Source organism: Patagioenas fasciata, chromosome 4, assembly GCF_037038585.1.
Source record: "Patagioenas fasciata isolate bPatFas1 chromosome 4, bPatFas1.hap1, whole genome shotgun sequence".
Lineage (NCBI taxonomy): Eukaryota > Metazoa > Chordata > Aves > Columbiformes > Columbidae > Patagioenas > Patagioenas fasciata.
In genome coordinates, this window is record NC_092523.1 from 13678591 (window position 1) to 13701776 (window position 23186).

Sequence of the window (23186 nt, forward strand, 5' to 3'; positions counted from 1 at the left end):
ATACGCTTAAAAGAGGCCATGGTTTGATCCTGAAGTAAAAATAAGTCTTGCATTTGAAGAGGTGTGCTATGTTAAATTGTTAATCTCAATACACAGTGATAGAATAGTTTCCTCATCACGCTTTTTCTCTTAGCGGTCCTTCTCATTCAAGTCTGCTTTTTGTTTCCTATAATTACTTTATTTTTGTCCCTGCTAATGTGCATTTGAGGTTTCCTCCAGCACCACCACAGTTTATCTGAGGTCTGCTGTCAGTTTCTGCTTTTAAATATTATCTGTTCAAATGTTTATAGTTATTTTCACTTACACTTTTTTTTTTCTGTTGAACATTTTGATTACACTGATAAAAAACAGGAGATACAGGAGTGGCAAGTACATTGAGGAAATAAATGGGCCTGAGGCACATTTCTGGACAATGTAAGGCCAGCTGGAGTTGACAGAAATATATGTTGGAAACATAAAATAGTGAAGAAGGTGAGACTGGATTGCTTCTTTGTATAGAAGATTATTACATTTCAATTTATCTATTCATTTATTAATTTTGACCTAAAGTTGCTCTGCTATCAAGAAAACAAACCATTAAATCCTTCCTCATGTTCTTGTCTGTAGTCCTGACTTTTTTTCCTTTTCTCTCAACTTTCATTAACTGTATTTTGCTTCATTTTGAAGGGACAATATGCAGCCTTAATTGCAGCTCTATGTACTGATATGAACAAACCCATTCCATGTCTTTCATTTTCCATTAAAAAAAGGTCCATGTTTAGAAGAGTTGCTGATTTATGGTACTTATTCCAACGTTACTCTACATTACTCAAGAAAATCAGTTTCATAGTTGTTGTTTCATAGTTTATTCACATGTGGAAATAAAACAACTTGGACAACTCACTTTCTAAAAAAAGTGCTTTTATTTTCGTTTTGGGAAGGCTTATCCCATATGCAAATTTTGTATCTTCTTTTTAATTTTTGGTAAAATTTTTTGTAATATAAAACTTTATTAGCCCTAACTTCAGTAATAGGGAAAATATCTACAGTAGTTCAAGAAAAATGGTATAGATTCATTCTCAATGGGGAAACTTGATCCAGTTGAAGATGTCCCTGCCCACTTCAGGGCGGGTGGACAAGATGACTTTTCAAGGTCCCTTCCAGCTGAAACTCTATGAGTCTATGAAAATGGAACCATAGTAGTTTAAGCTCAATTTTAATTAATTCTTTTTCAGTGATACTTTTATTCACATTATTATAAATAATAGTTTGTGGTTTGGTTGTTGTTTTTTTTTTTTGTTTGTTTTAAAGCACATGGAATGCTTTTGTAGACCTTTCTTTGAGACCACTAAAACTTCAAATTGATTACTTCCTTACTTGCAATATTCCATCTCTGCTTTAATCTAATAAGAATGGCAGCTTAAGAGAAACTTCTGCTCTGTGCTATGACAGATGAGGACTACTTCTTTTCCCCTCAGCCCAATGCCAGGCTCATAGATCTGTCACTTCATTCTCTAACTATCTTTGAAGTTGATGCATTCTTTCTTTACCATATATGCTATCAAACAAATTTGTAAATGCAAAGGAAGAACCAAATGTATTTGGGAAGCTCCCACCTGCAGCTTCCATTTGCAGCTGTTAGTTTAAGTCAGACAGCAGATGGATATATAAGGATATACACACGTGTAGTTGTTTTAGTGCTGTCCTGGTGACATGGGGAATAAACCTGATTAACTGAAACCAGTTTCTAAAGGTGAAAGTCTGAAAGTTAAGCAAAAATCACTGAAATCATGAGATGTTTAGAAAGGGTGAATACATGGTTATATATTGGTTATGTCCTCAAAAAGCACAGTCTACATTGGTTTGCTTTGCTTTGGTTTTGCTTTGTTTTTAGTGGAAGATGGTTGAAGAGCATCTCCATTTTATTTTGACAATGACGAGAGAACTTGGATGTAAATATTACTTGTTTTGTTTCTTGCAGATGTTTTTTAAAAAAACTATATATTTAGTCTATGAGCTGGTGTTCTGTAATCAGTGTAAAATTAAGAAGGAAACTATTTATATTATCAGCTCAATATGTATTTGTTTCTGTGTTGCTTATTTGTTCCCTGCTAAATGCCGGACATAGCCACAACTGTAGGAGGACCAAGATGTCTCTCGTAACTCTGATGTTTTCTGCTGTTTTCTTCTTGTTTTCGGTCCACCTTAACAGTATTTTACCCATTCTCTAGCACCTCATCTTGAAAGCAAGGAAAAGGGGAGCTGTTTCAGAAAGTATGGGCTTTTTTTTTTAATTTTTTTGGTGCCATTTTGACTTACTTTCATCCTCTTGGATAACTGACAGTTATCCTCCATTTCAGTTGTCTTTGATGAGACATCAGTGTTGAACGTTTTTAGTTGCTCTTATGGGAGCTGTTACCTTTCCATTCAGTACGGAAGTGTCATTAGTGCCACCCCGCTGTATTTGGCACTTTCACTTTTGATTTAGCAGCAAGGTTAAGCATGTGCTGCAGATGAAAGGCATGGCTTCCTGGGTGTAACCTCGATAAATGGTATCCCTTTAGCTAAGGTAACCATGGTTGTCAACCATCATTATGGGCACTGTCTGCTTATCTCGTTGCTTTGACTTCACTGTGCAGGTGAGGAAGTGATATTTTTTTTTCCCTGTGGGTATAATGCACTCAAATTCTATTTATTTTAAGATGAAGTGAGCCAAGTGGCATGTTGGTGTAATTGAAATTGAAGTATATTATTGTTATTAGTATTTTATAGTGAGAATAAGAGTGACCCACTGTGGAGCCATCTTCCTTGGATTCTTCTTATGTCTTTAATGATCAGAATGAAGAATATCTTATCTATCTAATGTAGACCAATTTTAATACGACTTTGCAAAATGTTGGTGATTATGAGGCTGAGATTTGATTTTATTTTTCTGTTTTCTATCTAGAGGAGTGTCCAGCACCTAGTAACTGTTTATTTACTACACCATAATGGTTCTACTTATGTTAAGAAATTGACAAATATTTTGTACTTGTTATTACTGGCTTGCATTTGAACTGCATCCAAAGGGACAAGCCTTGTTTTCTTGTTGACTACTAACTCTTTGAAAAAGCTTGTTCTCCACCTTTATAAATACTTGTGGCAATGTGATGCACTTGTATACTGAGTCTAATCAGGCAGGACATGTTTCTGCAGCAAATTTTATACTTCATGAGACAGTTATTCTAAGTGTCTAAGCTGCAAGTATTTCTATGATTTTGGAGTAATTCCTTCAGATAGTTCTTCCTATGCTATCTGGATGTAAACACACTGTGGTCTCTACCAGGATGGAGAGTGCATTGTGATGTGTTGCTTCTCTAAATTACTTAGAAATGGGAGATGAAACCCCCAAAACACAACTTTTTTTCCTATCAAGGTGTAAAGCATCACTTTCACAATGTATTTACCTTATGTTGATCTACTCTGAGTCACACCTTGGTATTTCCTATAGAACAGATCATGTCTCATCATTCATTATGTTGTTAGGTATAGACTATAGTACAATTATACTCTTGCTAATTTAGTGTAGCAGACCTTTATTTATTAAGGAAGAATCCAGTACTTTTTCCCCTCATTTTCCTTCCTGGACTCTCTATTTCTTAAACCAGGAGAAAAAAAAAAAAAAGAAAAAGATTTGTAAGTGCATTTTATCCCAGCTTCTTGTATTGATGTTCTTTTAGACTACCCATTTTAAGAAAGATCAGAATGAAAACCTATCTGTGCCATGGCAAAAGAAAATAATTCAGCTGACCAATAAGGATGATGGACTTATTTCTCAAAAAGGCAGACTTCAGCTTCTCTGTGCAGCATAATCCTACTAGAAGATAATAATCCTATTAGCTTTTGCATGAGGCGCTGGCCACTACCATGTGGGGAGGGAGGGTGGGATGCTGTGCCCCAACACTCAGTGTCTGTTCTAGTAATTCTGAGTCTTTTAGTAAAATGGCAAACTCTTACTAAAAACTTTAATTACATTTGCTGTAGCCTGGCTTCCTGTGGAAATGAGGCTTAAATGCTTCTGCTGTCTCTTAGTCCCCTATGACTAATATTTGTATTTGTTGACCAATTTCAAACTGCTTTTGTAAGAAAGGTTGAACTCTCAAAGATGAACCTCCTGCTCAAGAACTCAAGATATATATATTTGAATGGGAAGGTTAGATGAATCTTTTTGTATTTTTAAATGAGTTTCACTGTTGAATGGCATTAACTTGTATTCTCTGCTATGAGTTACCTTGAAAAATGCATATATTTTTGCCATTTCTTTTATTCCTGACATCTCATTATATCTCATTATGAATGTTTTGTTTGGTTTGGTTGGTTTCTTTGGTTTGTTTTGAAAGGATTGCCATAATGCATGACAGTTCTAAGGATATTGTAGATTCTACATTCTACCAGCTGAGAAGTCAGGGCTACTACTACCTCTTGCAGGGAAACAAACAAACAAACAAACAAAGCTTTCCTGAATTCAGCTAGTGGTACCAACCGTGCCTTTGTGTTAATAACAAATTCTTTGTGTATATGTTGGGTTTTGAAGATTTTGATGACTTCTAGGCTATAAGATAGATGGTTATTTCTGCAACACAGTGGGGAAACATGATCACAGCCATGGTTAGATATATCTGAGCTAGATTTAGTCTATTTAGCTAGCTACTAGGAATCTAGCTATTAGATAACAAAGCAGTGGTTTCTAAGAGTAAAAAACAGTAAATGCAGAGAGTTTTTGTGTGTGTTCACAAATGTGCACTCAGAAAATACTTCAAGGATTAACATAGAAATAAATATGTTTGTGGAGACAGTATATCTGATGAACTAGATGAAACAGATGATACCTGCACACTAGCACTATAGTATAATTTCATAATAATGCCAGGTTGTACTGTATGAGGTGATGTATTGGAGATATCTCTGATTTAAACAGTGTTTCAGCTCTAATCAGAGTACTTAGTGTACTTGATATCTATACTGTCCAGGCAGTGAGAGAAGCTAATCCTTCAAAGAGCACAAAAGCAACATAGGTTTCTAATGAATTGCTGATGCCTCACACAAAGCAAAAGAATATCTAAAAATTTTTAAGGGCATGTCCCCATATCACTGTAGGTAATACATACTGTGTATTTCTTGCAGATTTAGATCTGCAAATCTAAAATCCTGTCGGATGTTGAAAAGCAGAACCATAAATATCATTATTGCCAAGAACAATGATTCTTATCTGCAGAAAAAAAAATGTACCCCAGGTTTGCTTTTTCACATCTAGTGTGTCTAGCTCTTGTGCATCTGATGCAAACCTGCAATAGTGGTTCAGCTGCCACAATCAGCTGTAACTGGCATGTGGAGTAAGGGAGCTGGAAAAAATCCATGGGCCTGCACTGGAATGCAGTAATTGCCAGCTCCTTCCCGGGAGGTGGGACCCAATGCGTGAATCTATCACAGCATGAAGCTTAGATCCGCAGAATAATCCTCCTGCTCTAGTTATTTCAGATTTCAGATACTCTGGAATAACCTCTCTGTTTCTCAGGGAAATTATTTTATTGGTATATAAATACAGTGCGAGAGGGGAAAATTAAAATGACTGTAAGAGAATAACTATTTCCATGGTCAGTTTTCTTGTGAAAACAAGCCTGAAGAATCTCTGCAGAAAGTAGGTAAGTCAATAATTGTGAGAAAGATGCAGAAGGAGATGAGTTAAAAGAGTATGCTACAGAAAAAATAAGAAAGAGTGGGTGTTTATGTAGGCAGTTTGTTGATGGCAAAATGCTACGTGTTCTTATCTTGCTATTTGCTTTTTCATGATGGAGGAATGGATGTTCTGCACAGTTTAAGCCATGTCATTTTCTACTTTTTTTTTTTTTTTAGTATGGGGAAGGAATTGTTAATTTAAGGCTTAGATTTCTTCTTTCATAATGGTGCTGTGCAATGGGAAACTCATATTTTTGATGAGCTCTTGAATTACACAGACTATTTCTTTTCTGTTTTGTTTTATATTGCCTGAGATACACAGCACCTCACAGGAGATACACATGTTGTGGGTTCTCTCCTGCAATGGTTGTTGCTTTTAGATAAAAAAATAAGAATCCTCTTGTTATTGTTATTGAACCCTATTGTTATTGACTAGTTTGATTCTGATCTCAGCTACAGTCCGCATAACATGGGTCCATCATCCATACATCCATCCATCAACTTTATTGCACGTGTTCTGGATTTACACTGGATGTAAATAACAAATAGTCTAGGTGGACAGGTTGGCTGTAGTAGTTAAATTTATTGTGACCATGACCAACAGCCTTACCTCCGTACATGGTAAGAGCTGGTACAGTTTTAGGGGGGGGTTGAATACATATATATATCCTTCTTTAATCCGAAGTAAAGTCTAAAAACTAGGATTTTTTTCAGCTTTTAGAATGGCCCACAGCACAATGGTGAATCTTGCCCTGAGAAGTGGGAATGTGAGTGCTTGTATGTGTTTTGATAGACAAATATGATCTTGGGACCACAGTCCAAAACTTTAGCAATTGAAGAGATGCACAGACCTTCTCCCTGATATAAAGGTAACTCAGGACATTAGTGAATTAGAACATGAATAAATTCTGTTAAGGTGTATGGTAGTTCTGAGACTCATTAAATCTGCCTGGGAACACTAATGTCACAAAACTTCAAGTGATCCATCCCTGTGTTTGCTAGGACTTGGTTGCTTGTGCTTAGTTTTGTTGTCAATTCAGGTTCAAGAGCGAAGCCCTTCTCATTTGAACTGCTCTAGAACTTATTTCTTAGCATTTTGTCAGTAAGCTTCAGTGTTTCTGGTGAGCAATATTCTCAATCCACCAACATGTTTGACTTGAATCTGCGTGTGCCCTCTGTTTGTTCTGTTTGGTGGCAGACCTCAGGCCTGCATGAAGTTCTCTAGAAGGGGGTAATATGTGTAGAAGGCAATTCTATGCTTGTTTCTGAACCTTGGAGGTGTTGACAGTTCACAGAGGGAACTCCTGTACGCTAGCTTGGCAGAGCAGAGTTACTGGCTATGTGATTTTTTCCACTATTGAGAATTGCTGTAGATTCTTGATAGACTGACATTTTGGGTGCAGGACAGGCAGTGTATGCTCACTGCACTGCAGTGCCTAGTAGATTTTGGGTGCCAAGAGATGGCTGTGCATTTGAAGCAGGAGAATTCTTACAATGTATACATGCAACATTTTCCTGATTCTCGCAATGCTGGAATATCCCAGTGAGGTGGCTATGGCAATAAAGACGGCAGTTACTATTGCCCCATGAGTGATGGTTTAGTGAACCTGTAGTTTTCACTACCAGGTCTGTGAACCTCCAGTTCAGTATTGGAAAGCCCGCTTTTGGTGCAAGGCTGCAATCAGTTTCAAAGGTGGTGCTCCTGGCTACTGTACCAATGAAGGAAGTAGGTGTTGAGGCTGGTCTTTGAGTGACCCCATCAGAAATGTGTGTACCTGCAGCTTACATGTTGCATGGAGCACATAAGCAGCAAAGAATAATGCTGATATTTTGGTTGTCAACTAAGCATAGAGTCTTCTTCATGAGTCTCAGTGTGGAAATCCTCAGATGTTGTGTGTTAGGTGCTAAGGTTTTTACCTGTTTTAAGCAAATAGGTTTTAACTTTCTCCAAATAACATATTAGATTGTCTTTCTTCATGTTTTGAGAACTTTCTTGTTAATTTCTGATAGGCTTGTGAAACTGTTCTTGGCCCCAAGGTGTTTGGTGGAAACACTGCGTGTCATGTGCTAGATGGAGGTACTGCATGCAGACACCATTGGAACATGATCATGACCATTGCTGTCCTCACTGTAACTTGCTATGCAGACAGCACATATGTCACTCCAGGAAAATAAAATCTCACATTTTTTCTTTGTACAAGCTGCTGTTACAGAAATTATAAATGTTTCATTCTAATTTACATTTTGTGGAGGATGGGAGTCCACCTGATTGTGTTCTGAATCCATTGAACAAAACCACAGACCTCTTTTCCATATGGATTTTAACTTTATAGCAACTTGGAGACCTGAAATAAGCTGGACTTTGCTGTCTTGTGACTTCTCTGGGGTAGCACATAAAATTGTATTGCAGGATGTTTAAACAAAATGTCAAGAGCAGAGACATGGCTTGTAACGCATGTGTTGAAATTCCTGGACAAGCCTTCACAGACTATTGACAATTTCCCCTCTGTGCAAAACTGTGAAGTAGTAGTAGTTCCTGATATGTTTCCTCTTTTTTCAGGTAAATATTTTCAGTATGCTCAGCTGAGATGTGTTTTGTTGACAGCAAAACTGTTTCTCTTTGAAACATGGCCCTGCACACGCACTCACACTTCTCTGACTGCACATCCTCTGGTTAGTTCCTTCCCCTCTCTCCTTGCCAGCAAGGTCTCTTCTAGTGCCTCTTCTGTTCCCTTCGAATTAGAGTCAGCTGTAGAAGAACAGATCCTCTCTAGCTTGACATCCGTTTACAGAGACTTCATCCCATCCATTATGGAGTTTTCATCTCTTCAGAGATTTTTAAAGCATAGAATAATAGAATCACTTAGGTTGGAAAAGACATTTAAGATCATTTAGTCCAGCTGTAAACATAGCACTGCCAGGTCCACCACTAAACCATGTCCCTAAGTACCTCATCTGCATGTCTTTTAAATGCCTCCAGGGATGGTGACTCAACCACTTCCCTGGGCAACCTGTTCCAGTGCTTGATAACCCTCTCAGTGAAGAAATTTTTCCTAATAACTGATTTAAACCTTCCCTGGAGCAACTTGAGGCAATTTCCTGGCATATCCAAGCATCATCTTCTGTGATGTATCAAAGCTTCTAGATCACGTTGGAGCAATATATACTGTGATACTTTGGTCAGCTAGTGCAATGCAGGATGATATTATGTAGGGTTGTTTGACTTACATGAGCAGGGTGTTGCAGAAATGGTGCCAGTCATGTCGCTGAAGACTTAAATGGTGTTTAAATCCATATAGACTAATGAATAGCTGAGCCCAAGAGGAATGTGGGAAATGAGTTACGGGAAATACAGGCATATACAACTGTAGAGTGGCACTGAAGACTGTCAGCTCTTGGTGCTGTTGTCTCGGCTTCAAACTGGGTTGGTTAGTACCTATGCAGATCTGAAAATGAAGCTTTAAGCTATAACTCTGGCAAGCTGAAGTTCAAAGCCAGCTCTAGATCTGTGATTTCTTTTCTTCAGGCTGTTAGCTGTATTTGTGCTAACAAACAGCTTAGAATAAGCCTGCATTGTAGTGAGGAATAGTGGTCTCCATGGGACTGTCAGGTTAAAATAATATTTTGGTTTTTAGTAATTTACATATTCAGGCAAATCAATTAAATATCAAAGCTTCATTACTTAAGTAGTTCAATTAAATTTTGCACTTCTTTCTCTGGTTTTGTAGTTGGAGTAGACCGGCAAATGTTGTGGTGTTTGTGTTCAAAGAAATGTAAACAATTATTTTTTTTATTGCAAGAAAATAAAATTTTAATAGCATTTCTAATAATGTTGGGTTGCATTGGGGCATTAAGCTGCAAGATGTGGCCAGACTTGTATACTTGCATGCCTTTTTGCCTTGGGTATTCCTGCAGTGGAGCTACAATACAGTATAGAATTGATACTTGCATCACTGCAACTAACAAAGAGGCAGTCTGGAAACTGCATTGGAACTTCACTCTGCTTTTGTTCCTAAGTATATGTGTGGGGAATAATAGTCTCTGTACAGGGATTTGTTTTATCTTTTAGTATCAGAGGAGTTTCATGTGCTGCTTCTGTGTTTGGAATACTTGCTGCGGAAGTATGTCAAGGAGACAAAACTATCCTGTTCCTGATAACGCAGAAAGCTGAGTTCTCTAAATGGGTGGTTTTGTTATCCTTCTGCCTATTCACATGGCAGGAAAGGAATAAATTCATTTGTCATCCTTCTACGTGAGATACTGAACCAGCAGGACAATGCCCTGTTCATGGTGTTGACCTCTATGTAATCTGGAGCTCTTAGTTATGTGTTTCTTAACACTGCTAAAACTCATTCTGTGTTTTATAAGTAGTATTTATATTCAGATGTTTCCTGTCTCCATACAATAATCTGCATATTACTTCATACTCAGTTGCTCCTCCTCCTTTTCCTTCATAGCATTATTTCTCAGTTATTGAAGTTTCCTTCCTCCTCTATTGATGAAGCACCTAAGCCTTCTGTGTAACTTGAGCTTCAGACTCTTTGTGATATTTGTTTCATTCCAGATTTCCTTTTTACCTAATTGCTTCTTTTCTTCTCTTGAGATTATCTGTCTCTGTAAAATAGAATATACATTTCAATCTGCATGGATTATCTGTACATATATTTGTGTAATATACTTTTATTAATATTCATAATGTCTTGATATTATTAATTTTAATAATAAATGTTAATTTCAGATTCAAATCTACCTGTATAATTCCAAAGAAACATATTTTATAGTAAGTTTTACTGCCACTAAGCATGGGATTTATCTTTCTGAATTCAACATCAGCTTTCTATTGGAAGATGACGTGGTGATAAATGACTTTAAATTTACAGACAAAGTGTTTTTGTTTAATGATTTTTTTCTGGATTGCCCTTACACTAAGAAAAATGACCTTGTTTTTCTTCTTAATAACAAGCTACTTATTTTCTAATTTCTGATTTTACTTTTAGTTAGCATCACGGCTTTTTTTTCCTCTTCCTTCAGTGTAACCACCCTGGTAAATATTAAATATGTTATAAATTTATTATTAAGAATTTGAGGCTCAATCTATATGCTGAGTCACCATTTACTGCCAGTTTAATCCACTGATTGTATTGTTTACTTCTTGGAACTACAGATTGGCTCTCTTCAGCTTGGGAAGGATGCTAAAAATCAGTCTTTGAGTTTATCATAGCAACATTTATAAAAAATGGTATTTAGACTTTCCTCCTCTGTTTTTCTCTTAAGTGAACGTTTCTTGTGAAGAGGGTTCATCGTCTGGTCCTGACTGTGTAATTGATCCCAGTGACTGGGTATGGAACAGGATTCACGTCTCACTCTCTCCCAGACTGAGCTGCATTAATGTGTTTCGTGTGAACAACCAAACCAACACTGAAAGTACTGATAGTGTGGAGACCATGTACAGTATTGCAACTTTCGAGATACTTTAAATTATTCAAATTTAAAACAGGAAAATGGTAGTTAAATAGAACAGTGTTTGAAAGTAACAGGTGATTTTTTGAATAAGGAGGCAAACAGAAAATGATTATCTTCTTCCTATTCATGTTGCTTTTCCACTTTCACAAAGGGCAGCTTTCCATGTTTCAGATGGTAGCTTCAGGCAGGAAAATCTTGGCAACAAAAATCACCACTAAAGTTTGGATCCCAGACAAGTAGCATTACACGGTGTTTACGTTGCATTCTCATGATGCAGAAACAGTGCCGTAATTGAGAGGTACACCACATGGTGAAAATGATAATAGGATTCACATTCTGTCTCATTTCCATCACAGAATAGAATCTCTGATCTGTTTGTATGTAATAGATAAACAAGCTAAAGGTTCAGATTACTAGTCATCAAATGTGCTTTTTTTTTCCTTCTTCCCATAAACTTTGTATTCTTTTCTTTTGCTAAAAAGAGGTCATTTTTCCCCTGTCACCATGGCTTTTTGATAAATAAAGAAAATTAACGTAAACTATTTTTCTAGGAGGCACCTCACTGTTTCCTTTGTGAAGAGCTAAATTAGTGGAAGAACTTAATACTGGGCTATTGCCTTAGCTTTACAGGGAAATAATTTCCATTTGAATCCAAGATATTACCTTTATGGTCTATTGCCTTGTTTGGCTTTGGGAATCTCCTGTCTCCACTCCTGATATAGTTGCTGTTCTTGGAATCTTGAAATCTGTTGACCTGATATAACAGAGAAAGGCATCCTGGTGCCCCAGAGAAAATGTGATGATTTGAAACTACAGCTCTTTAAACTGCATTTTTGATGCCTTTCTTTTATACACAATATAAGTAGACATAGTGTAAAGAATGTAACTAGTGACACTGAAATTCATAAAGAATGTAACTAGTGACACTGAAATTGAAACTACTTATGCACATGTAATTTTTTCATGATGATCATTTATTGAGACGATCTTAATGCTAATAACTCTTTAAACAGAGTCAAATCTAGAAACAACAGGTACCAAAGTATGTGATGCAATGACAAATCATAATTATGAATTCTTAATTTTTGTTTTGGTTTGTAGTTGGGTCCTTGTCCTTGTTTCTTACATTGCTGTTTTACATTTCATGCTGTTGCTTGATTGCAAACAGTATTATGATTGTATTTGGCAAGGTGTTCACTGTAGGTGACTTGGGTCAAAAAGCATGTTCTGAAAAGCTGCATCCTTTTCCCTGCTCCTTTTACCATCTATCATCTTAATGTGCTGGTTTCTCTGTACACCTTTTGTCACTACAGCTGTCTTTCAGCATGAAGGAGTGAACTAAACTCCTTTTAGAATTTCATTAATGCCACTCTTGATCAGTTGGCAGATGTTACCGAGTGACCGACGCTCACCCTGGCCCCCCTGGTCCCCAAGTGCCATATGTGTCTGCCAGACAGGTGGCTGAATGCAGGATGCTCCAGTGGATGCTCCCTAAAAGATGAAGACATTTCTGAGATGGATGAGCATTCTTGTCAGTGGACTTCTAAAGCAGAAAGAGGCCATGGTGATGATAATTCACTTAACATATAAATCACCTTTCAGTAATTTCTGCATGCATTCATTCTCTTGTAAATGTAGGCACCTACTCTCTCTGTGAATGCTCTAGTGTCAAAGAACTTATCAATTTCTTTACTTACATAATTCCATTGACTATTTCCCTGCCTCAAGAATCTCTTAGTAACACTGTGACTATGGCTATACAGCAAATATAACACAAATAAAAATAAAGCCTCTGTGTTATAAATAAAAGTTAAATTAGGCAGAAGTTTATTTTTAGATTACCGATTATCTTGATGATCAACGTCTCTAAAAAGAGAGTTCTTTGTGCTGTGCAGCAATTTTTACAATGAAATTATACTCTCATTATTGTTGACATGATAGTGCAGGGGACTTGCTGGCAGCATATCTGGGTTAGGCTGCAGTAACTCATTAGAAGCTCCTAAAGCAGGATTACATACATGAGACTCTATCTTCTCAGGTTAAATATAGTTCTGTAGTTTAATCTAATTCGTGGTTACCATAAAGTCACTCTACAGACAGCAGTAGTCTGATTTTTCCACCTTCTCAGTGCTATGCTTAAAACCAAAAGAACAATGAAAACATAAATAACATTCGCTGGTGAATCTTTCATGGAATTCATTGTGAGTTTATTGCTATTATTTAGGGTGTGGTTTATTTTTTTTTTTAATGAAAATATTAGTTAACTAGTCAGATTGGAATAAACTTGAAATACATACAACATACCTTTCATTAAGCTCTTTGTCCTTTAATCAAGTTGTAAAGTAAATTTCTTGCTTTTTCTGTTTTAGGCTATAACCTTGAAGGATGCTTCAGCAAAACTACAGAAAACATTAGTTACAAAAATCTACCAATTACAACATATAATATTCCAATATATCATAATCACAGAAAGAGTAAAGGAAATGTACTCAAGATAAAATAATATGTGGATTTTCTTGGCTTCTTTTTGAGAACTACTAAATTTCTATTGACTTCCAGAAGCAGTCTTGCTTAGTAAGGTGTTGAATATTATTTTATTTTATGTTACTCTAAAAATCCAACTATTTGTGTAATTATTTATAAACCCCATTTTCTAGGGACATTTTTCATAAGCTTCTGGTTTTCATTCAAAAGATTGGGGAAAAAAACCAAAACCAAACCAAACAAACCCCACAAGTACCCTATTCCTAACATGAGAGTTCAAGTAGGTTTTAAACAGCTTTATGTATCAATTTCTCTGTAGGGACTCACCTTGACCTGCAGTCAAAAATGACATAATTTTTCATATAGCCTTCAGGATGCATAATTGTGTGTTTGTGTTCATATGGAACTGTATATAGTACTGGTTATACACAGCAGTCAGACAGATTGAAAAGATATGTGCCAGTGCTTTGATTAAACTTTCTGGTCTTAAAAATCCTGGTGTTGGCACTGCAAGGTTCATTCTGGCGACATCAGTATCGAGTAGCTGTTGTGTAAGCAGCACCACAATTGACAGTGTGGAAGTCTTCAGTATCTGTTTGTTATATCATGAGTTGCATTTCATAGTGTAGCATTGCTTTTTAACTGTGACCATGTGGTGACACATCAGAGGTAAAGTTATGTTCAGTTTCAAATATGAAGCCAGTGCTGTGCCTGCTAGAGGTGTATATGCACGTTTAGAAATGAGCATGATTTGGCATGAGTGAAAGCCTTAGCTGGAGACATGAAGAGCATAATTCATATTCATAATGACTGTGAATTTTTTTTCCTCAGATAAACTTGTACAAGTCTGATAAGGTCCTGCTGTGTCCACCAAGTACAGTCCAGTTGTAAGTTCTAGTTATAGCAGTAGACTTTAAACAAACAAACACTACCCCCCTGCCCCCCCCCCCTTCTCCCACCTAACAAAAAACCCACAAGAAAACCCCAAACCAACTCACTCTGTGAGTAGTTGGGAAACTTAGTCATGGAATCATAGAATTGTTTATGTTGGAAGAGACATTTAAGATCATCAAGTCCAATGTGGCATTGCCAAGTCCACCACTAAACCATGTCCTTAAGCACCTCATCTACGTCTTTCAAACACCTCCAGGGATGGTGACTCCAACGCTTCCCTGGACAGCCTCTCTCAATGTTTTACAACCTTTTCCGTGAAGAAATTTTTCCAAATATCCAATCTAAGCCTCCCCTGGTGCCACTCGAGGCCATTTCCTCTCATTCTTTCAATAGTTACTTGGGAGACGAGGTCAACCCCCCCATGCTACAACCTCCTTTCAGGTAGTTGCAGACAGCGCTAAGGTCTCCCCTCAGCCTCCAGGCCGAACGGCCCCAGTTCCCTCAGCTGCTCCTCATCACACTTGTGCTCCAGGCCCCTCACCAGCTTCGTTGCCCTTCTTTGAACTCGCTCCAACAGTCCTATTAATTCACTGCATGCAGTAAATTTGCTGGTTTATATATGTTCTTGAATTTTAAACAGTTTACATTAGCAAGTTAATGAGGACATAAAAATAATTTCATACTTTTCACTTTACTAATGAAAAGGAAATTATTTATTGAACTCAAGTCTTAATTTTAGAGATTAGGAGCTGTGGAAGTCGTATTTGGTATATGTAGTAGAAACCAAATCCTCACGGGAGTATTTCCATTAGAAACACCTTACTGGTTTTATTACAATTCTCTATAGACAGAAAGAAAATCGTTCTTATGTCATGCACTAAAAATGTAAAAAGCAAGGGCTCAGTTCCCAAAATGTAATTAATGTGACTAAAAGCCAAAAGTAAGACTATTTCTTGTTAACTTAAACATTGCTTTTAAGTTCATCAGTGTTGCAGTTTTTCACTCTTTTCTCCACATCATGTGGCACAAATTTTTGGCTGATAAAATGTTTTCAAGGTACTTTAGGGTTTTTCTGATGGAACAAAACTGGTGTAGCGTGGAACAATAATAAGATTTTAATTTTTTTTTTTTTTTCCTAAATAACAATGATAAGGGGCAAGGGTCTCAAGTAATAAATTGATATAAGTTATTTTCAGTAGATCTTTTCTAAATGTAGTATCCAAGATCATAACTGAAGAAAATGTTTCTTTTAAAACTTGTATGGGACTAATAGACTTGATTATTACAATACATTCTATTTAGATTGAAAAAAAAAAAGGCAAAAGAAAGGTTCTATTTTTGATTTTTTTATTTTTTTTTTTTTTGCAAACACTTTTTATTTAAAGTGGATTTCCATATTTTTCCTTTTTTATTATTATTTTGGCAGGCACAGAGCAGCATTTGGGAAGGCCTTGTGAAAAATCATTTTCTCCTAGTGAACTAGTAAATTTTAAAGAATCTTGGCTTTTTGTCTGCATCTCAGAAAAACACCTCAGATAGCATCTGAAAATTCAGCTCATAGTTTCTCTGCTTCCTCTTGAATTTTAGTTCTGTGGAACAAGTACTGCCCTATACTATTAATTCTAGCTTTGTTGTCAAGGCAATAAATGTGATAATGCATCCAGTATGTTCTAGCATGTGTTAGAAGTATTGTAGACAGGCGACATATGCTTTAACAAGATGTGGCTTTGCTAGTTTGAGTCTGTCTATCCCTGAGCTTTTTTATCTGTACCAGCTTAGGTGATGTTGCAGATGATGATTTTTCCACCTGGACAAGACTTAGAGTATTCTAACAGCTTTGCTTTTTATCCCTAGATAAAGACAGCATGTTTATGTGACAAGCAGTCCCATTTTCAGCTTGTTCTCTGAGCATTTCTGAAATTCTATTAAGAGACCACTTTGTCCAGATTAACTTTGAAATGCTCTCCATTGAAATGCTTTTCAACTCATACAGTGAGTGACGCTCCTTTAGTGTATTTGGGTATATGTTTAATACTTGGATAGGTGTTCTAGATATAAGTACTGTAATAATAAAGTAATTTTCCCCAGATTTTTTTTTTCTTAGGAGTATGTGAATGAACTCAAATTGCCCTCTGTAATCTGTTAGGAATTCAGCTTCTCTCTTGCTAACAAGGTATTTTGCAGGTGTTATTATAAAAATAACTTCTATCAGAAGTCACTTTATCAGATTTATGGTTTAAATTATTTACAGTACAAGATCTGCCAGAAATGTGATGCATGGCTTAGTCATAAGAATGTAAATTCACAGCCTTCATATTTTGAAGTTAAAAAAATGCAGAGAGGATCTGTGAGAGAGTAGTTTGTAAGGCCAGCAGTGATGGGGCAGCTGTATTTCCGTCTGGAATTTCCCAGGCAGAAAAATGTGCAGATGTACTGCACCGCGTTGCTACTGCACACCCTAGGTGGCTACTAAACGTATCAGATTTATACTTCATGGGCAGTAAATTCTATCTTCTTAGAAGTCTTGGCTTGCTCATTATGTATCACATATGTATAGTGAATGAGTCCAGATTTTTTTTTTATATCCTTGGCAAGTATACAAATTCTTTCAAGGCAGGAAAAGTGAAAATGTTCAGGTAAAGTCCCGGTCATTGGTGCCTTGCATCGTGTTTTTTGTCTTTAGTTTCAAATGGTCCTTGCTATGAGAGCCCTTCTCTAATGCTTTGTGTGGACTGTTCCTATAGGTGTCCTGCTTTTGGTGGTAACTTCACAATTAGAGTCCCACTGTACTGGAGAATCATGTGTTGGCAACACTTTAGTGTGAAATCAGTTTTATTTATTTTGTTATTTGTCTGTCTCTCAAGACCAGCTGAATTTAAATAGCACTTGTACACATCTGTTTATCTTAAAGTTTTGCTAAGAAGGCTGCTCTAAAGATGTCAAGGTCTTGTTCCGTTTTATTTTCTGAAGCTGGTTTATGTAATGTTTGTAAATATACTAGGACAGTGGGCATGATTGCATCATGACCTGCATATCGATTTTTTTTTTTTTCCCCTCATCTGAAACCAAGCAGGGTACTCTTTTTGTGAAAATTCCCAAATCACAGTGACTATATCAGGCCAAAGGGGAAGAAAAGAACAGCAGTGTTACAGCATGCACATAGACCTTTGATTTATCTCAAAGAAAGAATGACAAAAAGTGCAGCAACTGAAATAGCCTTAATGTTTGAGGCATGCTGTCATTGTTCTGCAACTTCTGAACTACTGAATAATGGATTTGCACCAGTGTGTGTTTCACCATTATCCCGAATTCCTTATTCTCTCTGCTACTGTTCCTTTTTAATGATACATTGAGAAAAAAATTACAACATCCTTCATTTTCTGTATTTTACTTTTTGAATGTCACTGTAGGCTCATGAAGTCCCCTGAGCCAGAAGTTAGGAGAAATGCTACTGCATATGCACACTTTGTTCTCAGCTGTCTCTGAGCTGGCACCTATGGCTGCAGTTGGAGGCAGGACAGTGCGCTAAATGGTGCTGAACCCATCTGAACCGGAATGGTGGCTCTTAGCAGTGCATGACTCTTCCTTCTTAGTGTAGTGCTTAGGATGGGGCATCAAGAAATCTTGGATAAAGTTGTTACCCCCTACACTGATAATTGGTTTTAGCGGAGTCATATAACTACAGGAGTGAGATAAATTAAAATGGAATTATAATGTGTAAAGAGATAAAACAGGCCATGCTATAATAATAACAACAATAATAATAAATTTTAAAACACTGAAGGGGAGAAGACCTGCAGATAGGAAGAACACAAAGGAAAGACTTTTTTATCTTTTTCATAAGGAAGTGGTCATATCCAATGAGATGAGTTTTCTTTGTATACACATAAGGATGACAGTGAATTACATCCACTTCAATGAGTGTGGCAATATAGGATCTGTGTATGACAGTCACTTGGCAATACTAATCTGATCTGGGCTGGCCTAAGCAGATGATTGCATTTTTGGTGAATTAACCAGAACAGTTGATAGGAATGACAGCGTAGTCTGTAACTTCCAAATAACTGAATTTGAAAGTTTGCACTTTGGGATTATAAAGGAGTTATAATATTAACTTTATAATTTTGCCTTCTCCTGACGCAGCAGACAGCCCTATGTTAGCATCTGGAGCTGAGATACTGTTATATAATTTTGTTTACTATGCTATCTTTTTACTGTGAAATATTAGCTTAATTTTGAAGACTGAGGTGTTTTTGCTACGTGGTGGAGTTTGCATATGACATCCAGCTCTCTCAGCTTTCTTGCTATAAATGTTGCTTGCTTAAGAATAAAATTTTGGAAACTGCTAAAGGTTGAATAAGTGAGAGTGGAGAGACATTTGTAATAGTACTTTACCTTTTATTGATTCTATTTTCAAGACATAAATTAAACAAAAATCATTGTATGGATGCCATATTTATTTGATTGAAAATATGTTAAATTTCCCTCTAATAATTCCAAGATAAATGTTCACTTTTTAGGAGGAACTACTGCCTGTTTTTTGTAATAGCCCTTTGCTTCACAAAGATTTTCCTGATAGTTTCCAGCAAGAGAGAGGTCTACAAAAAACCCGAATCACAATAAATTTTACTTAGTATCTGAACATGCACTATTACAAGCCAGGTTTTTCTACTGTTTGTAACTAAAAAAATTATTCTTCCCGTGGAGTACTAAAACTTAGCTTATAAATTACATTCAGTATCTTATAGGTTCAACTGCTGGCTTCCCTTCTCAGCACCATGCTCGCAAACAACAGCTTCCCATTCACTCACTGTTCCCAGAGAAGGAAACCATCTCATAGTAATGTTCTGATTAGGATCTCTTTTAGTTTATCTTTTCAGATGGATATTAAATCAATGGACTTTAATTTTGTAAAGGTCTGAGACACCACTTGTCCCTGGCCTGCCTTAGCTCTAGCACCTGTCCATTTCTGTTGTTATTGTATCATATCATATCAAGTCATATCACAGCTTTTGCAAATATCCCTTTATTTTTCTTTTCCATGGTTCTATAAAGGTCTTCCAGATATTGGAAAGTCCAATACTATGTGCAGAATGTTGTACAGTGTTCAAACAAATTAGATTGCTCCTTTTCCTTTAATGTCTCCTCTTTCTAGAAATCTCTGCAGCATTTCTGATGGAGACTTCAAAGTCCAATAACAGTGGGAATTCCTGGAACTCTGTACCTCTCTAGAGGATTTAAAATCCATTATTTGCCAGATGCATCAATTTAGTGCAAATATAAAGGGAGGAGCATACATCTGTTAGCAGTGGTTTGGAACAGGTTAAATAGTCTTAATATCTTCCTTCAAACAAAAGTCAGGAACAGAAAATGCAACTCCATTATAGGCAGGAACTCTATGTAAAAGCAAATGCCATTATCAGTTCTTAGATCTGTTTGCAACAGGTTGTCATATACAATTTGCTGGATTTATCATCATTTTTTACAGCTATGTCTAATTTCATATTGTCAGCTAGATCATTACAGATATTGAATTTATATATAGGAGGAAAAAATTATCACATCTATTTGACTGCGTGTTTTCAAATTAAAAAAAAAAAAGAGTGGGCTGTAGAACATTAAAACCTCATTAGATGTTTAATAGGCAGGAGGGTATGAAAAAGTTGGAAGTGGGCTTGTGATACAGTTTAGGCCATAGTTTCATAAATGTTTTGGAAGCCAACCCTGCTATTGAACAAGGTTTTCCAGCTCTTCTGCCATGCCCAGCTGCTTTCTTTTCTGCCAACCTCTTTGTGCTGGCTCCAGCACTTTTCAGATTATGAGTTGGCTCAGAGAGAGTGATAAAGGTTAAAGATACCAAGAAAGGAAAACGACTCACTTTTAGCTTGGATTTGTTCTCTCTCTTGGCTTATCACAGCTGTGCTGGCTCAAGGTAGGAACAGAATTATTTCTTTTTAAGGTTTGCATTGATTTAAAGTGTTCATGAAGCTACGGCCTTAATTGCAGGATGCTGCAGGGAGGGAATGAGCACTCTCACTGTGTGCCCTTCTAGGGGTTGCCTCTGGTATCACTGACTAGAAACTTCTCTCAGGATGGTATTTGCTTCAGGCACGTGCCTCAGTACTCATTTTGTGTCCTATTCCTCTGCTCGTTTCTGGTGTTCCTCAGGACCATTTTCCCCAAGACAGGTCGATAGCTGACTTAATGGCTGATGCTCCACTGCAGCTTTTGCTGAAGTTTAACCATTTTCACTGCTTCTGTGCTGAATTCTGCATAGCTCAGGCAGCGCGGGTTTCTGCGAAGTTGTGATCAGTGGCAGAGTGTTGAAGGGGCTGAGTGCCTACAGGTTGTGGCAACAGCATCAAGTTATATGACCATTAGTAGGTGTTAGTCTGGCAAGGCTGTAGGGAAAGGCTGTTCTCATTGAGACACTGGATTGCCCAAATGTACAGGTGCAGTTCTCAAAATGTCTGCTTAGTAACTTCCACTTTGTGTCTAGTTTCTGAAAGGAAACTTTGTGGGAGTCTGCAGCTCAGCTTTTGCATTTTTCCAGGTTAATGCAGATTTTTCATTGCTAGACCAGGCACTGTTTACTAATGTTTAATGTAATATGTGTCCCTGAAAGGGATGAAGTTGGTAGGTGCATCATGCTAACATACACTCGTAAATTGTGTGTGCCTTAAAAAAATGTAATTACTGGAATTTTTGCTTAGAAATACAATTAAAAGGAGAGTTAGGGTCCTTTTCTGTGTATCTAGAAGTCTTTTGTTCAGATCAGAAGCAATCCTTATACAAAATATTGTAGGATTCCAGTTCCCTATTGAAACTAGGTCACTTTGTATAAAATAATTAAAGATTTATTCATCCTTAGGGAAGGACCTAGATCTCTAGACTAATGTTTGGGGCACTCAGTGGAGAATAGTAAATCACTCATTTGCTGGGCAAGCGTTGTAATCATTAGAATTATGTGAAGGGCTGTTATAACATATGCTTGCAATTTGCATCCTAAAGAAAAAATCGGCACTTGCTTCACTTTTGAAGGAAAGGGCATGGGGAATTGAACTACAAAAGAGGATTCAGAGCTGTATTAACTGAGGATGTTCATCTTAGGAAATCTTAATGTCAGGAATACAGCTTATTGTCCATTTTCTGCTGGGGATTGTACAGAGAGGGAAAAGTGAACTTTCCCATTTATTATAGAGGCAGAGGAAGGGCCAAAGGCTGGATATTGCACTTCCCTTAAGTGATCGGCATCTTAATTGTGCATTTTGTGATGCTGCAATTGCCAAATCCCCTCTGCGGATCTACCCCAAAATCATTAACTAGAAATGATGTAACAATCACCATCAACACATGGTGCAGTTCCCAGCAGTTCAGCCTGCTGCCATCTCATATATTCAGAATAACCTTGAAATTTAGAAGCCATGTCTGTTTTTTTCCTTCTCAGTAGAAGCTTCTGGATGGAGTTGGAAACACTATTAATCTCTGAAAGCTGCTTAAATAACAGTAACTTAAATGAGGAGAATATTGATGACCTAAGATATTTGTTCACTTTTGGCTGATCTTAACGCACTGGGCAATTGGAATAGCAGAGCCACAGCTATAAGAAAACATGTAATATCAAAGATTAGTGAAATTATTTTTATGGTGACTTCTTTATCAAGTGCTCCTAGTTCATTCATTAATTCATCATTCCCAATGAACTGTTTCATATTAACCAGATTTGAAAAGGTGGTCTGCTAGCTGACAGCAGTTGGTGATGGCTCTCAACTGCAGCAAAAAACAACTTGGTATTGGCTTGGCTCAAGCTAAAATGTCATGAGGCTAAAAGAAAACCATCAAAATGAACATATAAAGAACTGTAGCATCCTTATGTAGTAAGAATGAGCAACTAATTTAGCCCAAATGTCAGACAAGTCACTCATATGGCAGTGAACCCACCATGATTCTTATATCTGCAGTAGTCTGCTGGTTCAAGGAGTAAAGCATCTTGGCAAAGGATGGCAGCCTCTGAAGTTGTGTATCTTGGGGGTTCACCAAGTTAGATAAAGCAGTGTAACCCTGTCATTAAGAGAGGACTTGATGCTATCGTGTATTGTAAAGTTTTCTTATTAACCCTGAACAGTGAAGCAATTCATGTTTGGTTGGTTGGTTTGGTTTGGTTTGGGTTGAGTTTTTTTGGTACCTAATTTTAAATAAATGCAGTAATACCTATGTAAACCAGTATCAAATATTCTCTCTGTGTACAGGAAACAATCTATTTAACATTGTTTTGGAAAACTTTTTTCCCCCTCTATTTGAGAACATCTCACCCTTTTTTGCTTGCAAAGTTAGTTGCCCTGAGTAATTTGAGTAACTAATTTGAATTTGCTTTCTGAAACGCAGAAAAAGCAGTAAATGTAATTCTTTCAAGCTCTCTCTCTCTCAAAAAATGACACTAAAATAGATTATCTGAGCCTATAAATGTAGCAGTTTCTGGTATTCTAACTTTCTTCTACTTTGAAGCCCTGTACTCACTTCAATATTCTCCTGCTGTAATAATTTTCTCATTGCCTTTTTTTCCTGTAAATATAAACTCACTGGACTGATGGGGAGATGATTAAATTTTCATTTACAATTGTGTCTACATAACATGTGTCACCTCTTCTGAG

The 23186-nt window shown here is 36.9% G+C and overlaps 1 protein-coding gene across 5 annotated transcripts in view; it reads left to right on the plus strand.

The window, feature by feature from the left end:
• Nucleotides 1–23186, plus strand: part of JAKMIP1 (janus kinase and microtubule interacting protein 1) — a 230294-nt gene that overhangs the window by 2368 nt on the left and 204740 nt on the right. Inside the window, exon 2 of one of the 5 annotated variants that reach the window (XM_071808565.1) lies at nt 352–471. The exons of the other annotated variants lie outside the window; for them this stretch is intronic. The gene's annotated coding sequence lies outside the window, so the exon portion shown is untranslated. The remainder of the gene's footprint in view (nt 1–351; nt 472–23186) is intronic. 5 annotated transcript variants of the gene reach the window in all.